The sequence below is a fragment of the Cryptomeria japonica genome, unplaced genomic scaffold (genome assembly GCF_030272615.1).
Source record: "Cryptomeria japonica unplaced genomic scaffold, Sugi_1.0 HiC_scaffold_34, whole genome shotgun sequence".
NCBI classification, from domain to species: domain Eukaryota; kingdom Viridiplantae; phylum Streptophyta; class Pinopsida; order Cupressales; family Cupressaceae; genus Cryptomeria; species Cryptomeria japonica.
The window spans coordinates 749798-757500 of NW_026728856.1; the positions used below are offsets into that span (position 1 = coordinate 749798).

Below are 7703 nucleotides of genomic sequence, written 5' to 3' on the forward strand. Positions count from 1 at the left end.
GTAGGTGCTAGGGTTGGTGTCAGGGTGGGTGGGTGCTAGGTTGGGTTCCAAGGTGGGTGCGAGGGTGAGTGTCAAGGTGGGTCACAGGTTAGGTGCTAGGATGGGTGAGTGCTAGGGTGCAAAGGTGCCAGGGTGGGTGCTAGGATGGGTCGATGCTAGGGTGAGTGGCAAGGTGGGTCCACAAGTGTCAAGGTGGGTGCCGAGGTGGGTGCCAACTTGGGTTCCAAGGTGGGTGCCAAGTGGGCGACTGCTATGGTGGATGCCAAGGTGGGTCACGGGGTGGGTGCCAAGTTGCTAGGTTGTGTTCCAAGGTGGGTGCCAACGTGGCTGCTAGGGTGCGTGGGTTAAAGGGTGTGTCACAACGTGGGTGCCAGGATGGGTGCGCACCCACACTGGCCAAGACGGGTGCAAGGTTGGGTTCCAAGCCCGGTCACAGGCTGGGTGCTAGGATGGGTGGGTGCCAAGGTGGGCACCAGGGTGGGTGCACCCACCCTGGCCAAGGTGGGTCACGGGGTGGGTCCTAGGGTGGGTAACGGGGTGGGTACTAAGGTGCGTGCCAAGGTGGGTCATGGGGTGGGTGCCAAGGTGGGCACCAGGGTGGGTGTGCACCAACCCTAGCCAGGGTAGGTCACGGGGTGGTTGTCGGGGTGGGCGTCAAGGAGCCAAGGTGGGTGGCAAGTAGCCAAGTTGCGTGCCAAGGTGGGTGTCGGGGTGGGTGCCAAGGATCCAAGGTGGGTGCCAAGGAACCAAGGTGGGTGTCTGGGTGGGTGCCGAGGTGGGAGCCAGGGTGGGTCCCAAGGTGAGTGCAAAGGTGGGTGCCAGGGTCAAGGTGAGTGCCAATGTGGGTTCCAAGGTGCCAGGGTCAGGGTGAGTGCCAATGTGGGTTCAAAGGTGCTAAGTTGGGTGCGAGGTTGGGTGCGAGGGTGGGTGGGTGCCAAGGTGTGCTAGGTGGAAGCCCGGGTGGGTCGGCATCCCATGGGTGTCGAGTTGGGTGCCTGATGGGTGCTTCTTGTCAAGTTTTAGTCGTCGGGACTCATTTCGAGCCTTAGAGGTCGTTTCTTGTCCGGTTGCCCTGTCTTCGACCTGGGAACCCAATTTTGGTCCTCGGGTCCCATTTTTTTTTGTCTCGCATCCCACTTTTGGCCTGTGGCCTTTTCGGGGTCGATTCTCGTTTTGGGCATCAGAGCATGTTTCTTCTCCTAAAACCCAATATTTGTTTATTAAGTCTCGGAACACATTTTTGTTCTCGTGGACCCATCATGGGTCTTGGAACGCATTTGTGGTCCTTGGGTCCCATTTTGCATCCCGAAACTTGTGTTTTGGTGCTTGATCCCTATTTTGGGTGCCCACCTTGCACCAAGTGCGCACCCGGGGCAAACCGAGCGCCTTGGTGCACCGGGGCAAGATCGAGCGTGCACCCGAGGCGCCCCGAACATGCACCAAGGTGCACTCGGCCCACATGTGAGCGCAGGTCGTTGCGCCCGAGGTGGTGTGTGGGCACCGCGTTGCAGACGGGACACTGCACGCACACGACGCCCCGTCCAGGTGCACGCACGTAGGCCGGGCCGGGTGCACACCCGACGCCCTAGCAAGGTGCGCGCACCCGGGCAGGGCTCACACTTGGCGAACGGGGCGCACTTCGCGAGGGAGGGTGTGCACCTCGACGGGGGTGGGTGGCCGGGGTGGATTCGCACGTGGGTCGCGGTTTGCTAAGTACACACTGCGACAAGCTCATAACGGGTGCGATCATACCAGCGTTAGTGCACCGGATCCCATCAGAACTCCGCAGTTAAGCGCGCTTGGGCCGGAGTAGTACTGGGATGGGTGACCTCCCGGGAAGTCCCGGTGTTGCACCCTTTTTTAGTTTTTCGCCGGGCGTCGCAATGCTATTTGAATAAACCTTTTGCCCGTTTGCGTTCTCGTCGGGGCCGGGCCGGGCCGGGGTGCGCTGCCCGCACTACCGCGCGCGCGGGGGCGACACCGAGCGCGCACCCGAGGCGCCCCGAGCACACAGGCCACGGTGCAACCCGGGCGTTGTGCGCGCACCCCGGTGCGCCCGAGGTGCTGCGCGCGCACCCAGGTGAAATCGGTGTGCACCTCGGCCAGTGCGCGCTCGGTCGAGTCGCGCACGTTGGCCAAGGTGCACGGTGATGTTTCTTACTCTAAGGTTCCGCACCAGACGCCCGGGACAGGTGAGCGAAGCTGGGCGGGGCCGGGTGCGCGGCCGGGGCAGGTGCACGCAGCTGGAGAGAGCTTTGGAGCACACCAGAGGTGCGCACCTTGGAGCACACTTCGGAGCGCACCAATGATGCGCTCCATTCAAAAGTTTCCTGAAAAGGCAAAAAAAGTTGAGATTATAGAATTTCCCACTTGAGAGATTGTAAAAAAAAAAAATTTAAAATGAAGGAAACGCGGGTGCCAAGGTGTGCGCGCCCGGGTGCGCAGCCCAGCCAAGGTGTGCGCACCAAGGCGCCCACCCTGGCGAAGGTGCACGCAAGGTGCGCACCCGAGGCAAACCGGACAATTAACCCAACTTTCGACTTCGCGCGCACCTGCGCACCTTGGAGCGCACTTCGGAGCGCTCCTTGGTGCGCACCAATCTTGGGCACCTCGGAGTGCACCATGGCGCCCACCAAGGTGCGCACCCGGGGCAAACCAAGCTCCGACTTCGTGCGCACCTTGGAGCGCACGAAAGGTGCGCACCATGGCGCCCACCAAGGTGCGCAGCCCAGCCAAGGCGTGCGCATCAAGGTGCGCACCCTGGCGAAGGTGCGCACCCGGGGCAAACCGAGCTCCGACTTCGTGCGCACCTTGGAGCGCACAAAGGGTGCGCAACCCAGCCAAGGTGTGCGCACCCCGGGCAAACCGAGCTCCGAATCGTGCGCACCTTGGAGCACACTTCGGAGCCCTCCTTGGTGCGCACCGATGTTGCGCACCTCGGAGCGCACCCGGGGAAAACAATGCAATTAACCCGACTTTCGACTTCGTGGGCACCTCGGAGCGCTCTCGGGTTCGCACCTCGGAGCACACCGAGGTGCGCACCTTTGATGCGCTGCCTTCACCAATTTCCAGAAAAGGCAAGAAAACATTGAGAAGGTGTGCGCACCGAGGTGCCCACCCTGGCGAAGGTGCACGCGAGGTGCGCACCCGGGGCAAACCGGGCTCCGACTTCGTGCACGCCATGCTGCGCACCTTGGAGGGCCATGGTGCGCACCTTGGAGCACACTTCGGAGCGCTCAATGGTGCCCAACCCAGCCAAGGTGCCCACCGCGGCGAAGGTGCACGCGAGGTGCGCACCCGGGGCAAACCGGGCTCCGACTTCGTGCACGCCGCACCTTGGAGCACACTTCGGAGCGCTCCTTGGTGCGCACCAGGGCGCGCAACCCAGCCGAGGTGCCCACCCCGGCGAAGGTGCACGCGGGGTGCGCACCCGGGGCAAACCGGGCTCCGACTTCGTGCACGCCATGGTGCCCACCGCGGCGAAGGTGCACGCGAGGTGCGCACCCGGGGCAAACCGGGCTCCGACTTCGTGCACGCCGCACCTTGGAGCACACTTCGGAGCGCTCCTTGGTGCGCACCAGGGCGCGCAACCCAGCCGAGGTGCCCACCCCGGCGAAGGTGCACGCGAGGTGCGCACCCGGGGCAAACCGGGCTCCGACTTCGTGCACGCCATGGTGCCCACCGCGGCGAAGGTGCACGCGAGGTGCGCACCCGGGGCAAACCGGGCTCCGACTTCGTGCACGCCGCACCTTGGAGCACACTTCGGAGCGCTCCTTGGTGCGCACCATGGTGCCCACCAGGGCGCGCAACCCCGCCGAAGGTGCACGCGAGGTGCGCACCCGGGGCAAACCGGGCTCCGACTTCGTGCACGCCGCACCTTGGAGCACACTTCGGAGCGCTCCTTGGTGCGCACCAGGGCGCGCAACCCCGCCGAAGGTGCACGCGAGGTGCGCACCCGGGGCAAACCGGGCTCCGACTTCGTGCACGCCATGGTGCGCACCAGGGTGCCCACCGCGGCGAAGGTGCGCACCCGGGGCAAACCGGGCTCCGACTTCGTGCACGCCGCACCTTGGAGCACACTTCGGAGCGCTCCTTGGTGCGCACCAGGGCGCGCAACCCAGCCGAGGTGCCCACCCCGGCGAAGGTGCACGCGAGGTGCGCACCCGGGGCAAACCGGGCTCCGACTTCGTGCACGCCATGGTGCCCACCGCGGCGAAGGTGCGCACCCGGGGCAAACCGGGCTAGGACTTCGTGCACGCCGCACCTTGGAGCACACTTCGGAGCGCTCCTTGGTGCGCACCATGGTGCCCACCAGGCCGCGCAACCCAGCCAAGGTGTGCGCACCAAGGTGCACGCGAGGTGCGCACCCGGGGCAAACCGGGGTCCGGCTTCGTGCACGCCGCACCTTGGAGCACACATCGGGGCGCTCCCGGGTTCGCACCGGCGTTGCGCACCGTGGTGGGCACCTCGGAGCGCACCGTGGTGGGCACCTCGGAGCACACCAAGGTGGGCAGCGAGGTGCGCACCTTTGATGCGATGCCTTCACTAATTTCCATAAAAGGCAAAAAAAAACGAGATTTTAAAATTTCCGTTTTGAAAGATAGTGAGAAAAAGGGAATGCTGGTGCCATCTTGAGCCCGCCCTGGTGCGCAGCCCAGCCAAGGTGTGCGCACCAAGGTGCCCACCCTGGCGAAGGTGCGCGCCCGGGCAATTAACCCAACTTCCAACTTCGCGCGCGCCAGGGTGGGAGCGCACCCAACAACCGGGCCTGGGAAGAGCCAATGCGAGAAACCCCACCAAACGCTCTGACAAAAAAAGAGGGGGCGCTCCAGTAACCCCGCTTCGGAGCGCACCCTGGGCAAACCCAGCCAGGGTGCCCACCCCGGCCAAGGTGCAGGCGAGGTGCGCACCCGGGGCAAACCGGGCTCCGACAACGTGCACGCCGCACCTTGGAGCACACTTCGTAGCGCTCCCGGGTGCGCACCTCAGAGCACACCAAGGTGGGCAGCGAGGTGCGCACCTTTGATGCGCTGCCTTCACTAATTTCCAGAAAAGGCAAAAAAAAGAGGAGATTTTAAAATTTCCGTTTTGAAAGATAGTGAAAAAAACGGAACGCGGGTGCCATCTTGAGCCCGCCCTGGTGCACAGCCCAGGTAAGGTGCCCACCCTGGCAAAGGTGCGCACCCGGGCAATTAACCCTACTTCCGACTTCGTGCGCGCCAGGGTGGCAACCGGGCCTGGGAAGAGCCAATGCGAGAAACCCCACCAAACGCTCCGACAAAAAAAGAGGCGGCGCTCCAATAACCCCGCTTCGGAGCGCAGCCGGGGCAAACCCAGCCAAGGTGCCCACCCCGACGAAGGTGCACGCGAGGTGCGCACCCGGGGCAAACCGGGCTCCGACAACGTGCACGCAGCACCTTGGAGCACACTTCGAAGCACTCCCGGGTGCCCACCGGCGTTGCGCACCGTGGTGGGCAGCGAGGTGCGCACCTTTGATGCGCTGCCTTCACTAATTTCCAGAAAAGGCAAAAAAAAATGAGATTTTAAAATTTCCGTTTTGAAAGATAGTGAAAAAAACGGAACGCGGGTGCCATCTTGAGCCCGCCCTGGTGCGCAGCCCAGGCAAGGCATGCGCACCAAGGTGCCCACCCGCGGTGCACGCCCGGGGCAAACCGGGCTCCGACTTCGTGCAGGCCGCACCTTGGAGCACACTTCGGAGCGCTCCTTGGTGCGCACCATGGTGCCCACCAGGGCGCACCCGGGGCAAACCGGGCTCCGACTTCGTGCACGCCGCACCTTGGAGCACACATCGGAGCGCTCCCAGGTTCGCACCAGCGTTGCGCACCTTTGATGCGCTGCCTTCACTAATTTCCAGAAAAGGCAAAAAAAAACGATATTTTAAAATTTCCGTTCTGAAAGATAGTGAAAAAAACGGAACGCGGGTGCCATCTTGAGCCCTTCCTGGTGCGCAGCCCAGGCAAGTTGTGCGCACCAAGGTGCCCACCCTGGCGGAGGTGCGCGCCCGGGGCAAACCGGGCTCCGACTTCGTGCACTGCATGGTGCCCACCAAGGCGCGCAACCCAGCCAAGGTGCCCACCGCAGCGAAGGTGCACGCGAGGTGCGCACCCGAGGTGCACACCCGGGGCAAACCGAGCTCCGACTTCGTGCACGCCGCACCTTGGAGCACACTTCAGAGCGCTCCTTGGTGCGCACCAGGGCGCGCAACCCAGCCAAGGTGCTCACCCCGGCGAAGGTGCACGCGAGGTGCGCACCCGGGGCAAGCCGGGCTCGGACTTCGTGCACGCCGCACCTTGGAGCACACATCGGAGCGCTCCCGGGTTCGCACCAGCATTGCGCACCTTTGATGCGCTGCCTTCACTAATTTCCAGAAAAGGCAAAAAAAAAAAAAAAACGAGATTTTAAAATTTCCGTTTTGAAAGATAGTGAAAAAAACGGAACGCGGGTGCCATCTTGAGCCCGCCCTGGTGTGCAGCCCAGGCAAGTTGTGCGCACCAAGGCACCCACCCTGGCCAAGGTGGGTCACGGGGTGGGTCCTAGGGTGGGTAACGGGGTGGGTACTAAGGTGCGTGCCAAGGTGGGTCATGGGGTGGGTGCCAAGGTGGGCACCAGGGTGGGTGTGCACCAACCCTAGCCAGGGTAGGTCACGGGGTGGTTGTCGGGGTGGGCGTCAAGGAGCCAAGGTGGGTGGCAAGTAGCCAAGTTGCGTGCCAAGGTGGGTGTCGGGGTGGGTGCCAAGGATCCAAGGTGGGTGCCAAGGAACCAAGGTGGGTGTCTGGGTGGGTGCCGAGGTGGGAGCCAGGGTGGGTCCCAAGGTGAGTGCAAAGGTGGGTGCCAGGGTCAAGGTGAGTGCCAATGTGGGTTCCAAGGTGCCAGGGTCAGGGTGAGTGCCAATGTGGGTTCAAAGGTGCTAAGTTGGGTGCGAGGTTGGGTGCGAGGGTGGGTGGGTGCCAAGGTGTGCTAGGTGGAAGCCCGGGTGGGTCGGCATCCCATGGGTGTCGAGTTGGGTGCCTGATGGGTGCTTCTTGTCAAGTTTTAGTCGTCGGGACTCATTTCGAGCCTTAGAGGTCGTTTCTTGTCCGGTTGCCCTGTCTTCGACCTGGGAACCCAATTTTGGTCCTCGGGTCCCATTTTTTTTTGTCTCGCATCCCACTTTTGGCCTGTGGCCTTTTCGGGGTCGATTCTCGTTTTGGGCATCAGAGCATGTTTCTTCTCCTAAAACCCAATATTTGTTTATTAAGTCTCGGAACACATTTTTGTTCTCGTGGACCCATCATGGGTCTTGGAACGCATTTGTGGTCCTTGGGTCCCATTTTGCATCCCGAAACTTGTGTTTTGGTGCTTGATCCCTATTTTGGGTGCCCACCTTGCACCAAGTGCGCACCCGGGGCAAACCGAGCGCCTTGGTGCACCGGGGCAAGATCGAGCGTGCACCCGAGGCGCCCCGAACATGCACCAAGGTGCACTCGGCCCACATGTGAGCGCAGGTCGTTGCGCCCGAGGTGGTGTGTGGGCACCGCGTTGCAGACGGGACACTGCACGCACACGACGCCCCGTCCAGGTGCACGCACGTAGGCCGGGCCGGGTGCACACCCGACGCCCTAGCAAGGTGCGCGCACCCGGGCAGGGCTCACACTTGGCGAACGGGGCGCACTTCGCGAGGGAGGGTGTGCACCTCGACGGGG

General features: G+C 63.1%; 1 non-coding gene across 1 annotated transcript; it reads left to right on the plus strand.

Annotated features, from left to right (window-relative positions):
* The first annotated feature begins 1738 nt into the window (after positions 1–1738).
* LOC131861910 (5S ribosomal RNA) lies at positions 1739–1857 on the plus strand. The gene has a single exon (XR_009360940.1). It is a non-coding gene; the product is annotated as a 5S ribosomal RNA (ribosomal RNA).
* Positions 1858–7703: the final 5846 nt, after the last annotated feature.